Source organism: Ochlerotatus camptorhynchus, unplaced genomic scaffold (genome assembly GCF_037179485.1).
Source record: "Ochlerotatus camptorhynchus isolate MF236.1 unplaced genomic scaffold, CSIRO-AGI_Acam_v1.1 ptg000085l, whole genome shotgun sequence".
NCBI lineage: Eukaryota > Metazoa > Arthropoda > Insecta > Diptera > Culicidae > Ochlerotatus > Ochlerotatus camptorhynchus.
In genome coordinates this window covers 5960730-5965000 of record NW_027040575.1, presented here as the reverse complement: position 1 = coordinate 5965000, position 4271 = coordinate 5960730, and positions in this window count along the sequence as shown.

Sequence of the window (4271 nt, the reverse complement as noted above, 5' to 3'; positions counted from 1 at the left end):
TGGAGTATGGAAGAAATCTAGGAAAATGGTCCCGAACAGACAAGTCGACCCGATGTCGGATCAATGTAAGGCTAATTTAAGGTCAATGTCGACCCAATGTCGTGTTAATGTCGGGTCAATTTTGGGTTTATGTCGGGTCAATGTCGGGTCAACATCGGGTTGGGGTTTGATAGAAGTCAGGTTGGTGTCGGGTTGGCTTAGCTTTTTCGCCGGAATGTCGACCAGAGCTCCGTTTGTGTGTTACACTCAATCGAATGATATATAGCGTTTCTCAAATGAGAATGATCCATGCCTTCGTCAAATGACTAAGCAACTGATATCACCCATTCGGAGGAGGTCCCCTTTGATAGCGAATAGCTACTTTTCTCATTTTCATCAAAAATGTTCAAATGATTTTGAACATTTACAGCACTGTTCAAGTGTATTCAGACCTGAGCGAGAGCGTAGCGGACTTTGGGTATTCGGGTGCGCTCGGCTTTCTTTCTTAAGATGGCTTGATTCAACCATTTATCAAATGGTTTCTAACAAAAAATTAAATTTTATTTAAAAATATATTAAATAAGTAATATTTCACTAATATAACTCATCTTGTGATATGTGTGCACGGTGTCTCTAGCAGAATAACATTAATATAAAAAAAACAGTATCGCTGAAACCCTATCCAATCAAAATCTTAGGTGCTCCTGTTTCATTTGAGACTAGTATCAAGACGTTCTACCGGTGGTTATTTTTCCATACGTATTTTAGGTTGAAATGGGCTTAAACTTTATATTTTAGACGTGATTTACACTAAAATATACGGAAAAATAAAATTGGTTTGGTCCCCTCGATAGAATTTGATGCCAGACTCACACATCTATGTATGAAAGGGGCGAGCCTAAGCTATAGTTTGGTGTTTGTATCAACGATACTGATTTTATCTATCATAAGGTTTTCTTTCAGAGACACCGTGGCGTGTATTGCTGAAGCGTGTCAAATGTTGCTTTTTGTTATTTTTAGCTTTATTCTTAAATTCAAATCATCTTCCTCATCGTCTGCATCTGGAACGAGTCTGGTGAGACATACGAATGCCGCGCGATACATGACGTGCAGCAATACATATTATGCTTCTTCTCGCGCCACTTGTTTCGAGTTCCGTTTCTTCACCCAATCGGTAAATGATTCTTTTGCAATTTTGTTTGAAAAATGAATGAAAATTTATAACATAATGTCAGCTATTTGTATGGTTCAATTGGTGCAAATTGAAATTTGAAAACCACTTTTTGATGGTTTTGTACTGAGATATTGATTCTAGAAATGGTGTTTGTGTTTGTTGGAATACGTTACCTATTGATGTTGCGCTTTGTTAAAGTTTGTTAAATGCTACGTGGTTTCGATCAACGGTGACATATTGCATATTATCTAGGAAACTTAATTACTGACATCGTTCAGAGTACCGAGCAATATTCTGTAAAACACCGGTCAGTTTTAAGAAAACCGTTGAAATTATGTCGGTCTAAATTTCATAATTGTTGCGGTATCAAAACTTTATTCACACTCGTCTGTAGTCTATTGTAAAACAATGGTATTGTCAAGCAGTTTTGGTTTGTGTTGGTTTGTTTTGGTTTGGCCTTCTTCCAATACAAGGTTTGGAGTATCGGATTGAATGTGACGGTTGCGTGGAGCAATTTTTCATTTGAACTGCTCGTCAATCAATAAGTATGATTTGTGACAATGTATCGCAACCAAAAATCTACTGTGGTTTTATGATAACAGCTTAGCATCGTTCCGCGGAAGATGCTGTTCCATAAACGCGAAAATCGTAGCTGATGGAAAACAAACTGAAAACCGCATTGGACACCCAATTTCTAAACTGCAAGAAGATGTTGTCGAAATCAGGAAAAACTTTTCCGTACTCCAGAAAGTTATGAATGAAAATCAAACAACTGATTACGAAGACCACCGGCCGACTACTTCTAAATACACATAAGAGTAACAGCAGCAATGGAATTCAATCGATTACTAGATACTTCAAGATCGTCTCATTCATTTCTTCATTCATCATCTTTCTCTTCATCAAATACATCCAGAACGTTTTGGATAATTGTAAACAGATGATGTAAAGTATGAATCGTTCAATGTTCTATTAGACTGGTTAATCGATGACTTTAATCGAATCGACTTGGCCGGAAGGATTGTTGTTCCGAGAATTTATTCCTAGTACGTTGCCGTTATGGGAACCGTAAATTAAATTATGTTTATTTCTTGTTTTGTGTGGTTTACATACTTGAATTCTCAAGTGACACAGACGTGTCTTTTCAACTTAAGTTCATTTTAAATTTTTATAATTATTCTATATTACCAGGCCTGTTTATAGCATTCCCACCTTGGTGTGATTGAATGTACCTGGGCGATGTATTTGTATAATCACGTTGCGTTTGCGTTTGTAATAGTGTTGTATGATGTGTTATGATATGTTTTCAATTACTTAGGTTAAGTATTTGATAAGACAAACAAAGTCAGTTGTATTAATCAAAATAAAGAATAAAGAATAGAAAAATTGCTTGTTCACTACAGCTCATTGCAAGAAACCCAATTCCACATATGATTCCACGTGTCGTTTGGTTCGACAAAAAATAAAGAGTAAAATTATTTTTGTACAGAAATTGGGAGTTCGATGATGGTCAGGAAAATAGCGAGAACTTTTGTATGGATTCGTGAAAGCACAAAGCTCAAAAATGAATGAGACTGGCTACGTGTTAAGATATGCTTTTTGAGATATTTCAGTTATTAACTATTTTTTTTTTAATTTTTATCAAACAATCATACGATGGTTTATGAAACTCATTAATTAATTTGCCTTCCAAAAATGTTGATTACAAAAAGCAAAACAATGACGAACCAGGGGTCGATCAACAGACGATGCGGTTGCAAGATCCGTGTCTCATCCACTCGGTATCTATCTCATGTAAGAGGACGATTTTTTCATTTGAACTGCACGTCAACGACGTGTAGGTACGGTAGAGCCTACCGGTGTTTTTACAAGCTGAATTTCACATTCACAACTACGACTATGAATGATTGTCCTCTTACATGAGGTAGCTTTTAAGCGCCTCTAGTCTAACTTTCTGCACACATTGACAGCCGAGTGGATGAGATACGGACTTTGCAAGCGCATCGTCTGTTAATCGACACCCAGGTTTGTCATTGTTTTGCTTTTTGTAAGCAACATTCAGGTGATTCAAGTGTATTCAGACCTGAGCGAGAACGTAGCGGACTTTGGGTATTCGGGTGCGCTCGGCTTTCTTTCTAAAGATGGCTTGACTCAACCATTTATCAAATGGTTTCTAACAAAAAATTAATTTTTATTTAAAAAAAATGAAAAAATATTTCACTAAAATAACTCATCTTGTGATATATATCCATATATTGATTTAATATGCAGATATATAGATTTTATATGTATCCAATCAAAATCTTACGTGCTCCTGTTTCATTTGAGACTAGTATCAAGACGTTTTACCGGTGATTATTTTTCCATACGTATTTTAGGTTGCAATGGGCTTAAATTTTATATTTTGGACGTGATTTACACTAAAATATACGGAAAAATAAAATTGGTTTGGTCCCCTCGATAGAATTTGATGCCAGACTCACACATCTATATATGAAAGGGGCGAGCCTAAGCTATAGTTTGGTGTTTGTATCAACGATACTGATTTTTTTATCATAAGGTTTTCTTTCAGAGACACCGTGACGTGTATTGCTGAAACGTGTCAAATGTTGCTTTTTGTTATTTTTAGCTTTATTCTTAAATTGAAATCATCTTCCTTATCGTCTGCTTCTGCAACGAGTCTGGTGAGACATACGAATGTCGCGCGATACATGACGTGCAGCAATACATATTCACTGATGCTTCTTCTCGCGCCACTTGTTTCGAGTTCCGTTTCTTCACCCAATCGGTAAATGATTCTTTTGCAATTTTGTATAAAAAATGAATGAAAATTTATAACATAATGTCAGCTATTTGTATGGTTCAATTGGTGCAAATTGAAATTTGAAAACCACTTTTTGATGGTTTTGTACTGAGATATTGATTCTAGAAATGGTGTTTGTGTTTGTTGGAATACGCTACTTATTGATGTTGCGCTCTGTTAAAGTTTGTTAAATGCTACGTGGTTTCGATCAACGGTGACATATTGCATATTATCTAGGAAACTTAATTACTGACATCGTTCAGAGTACCGAGCAATATTCTGTAAAACACCGGTCAGTTTTAAGAAAACCGTTGA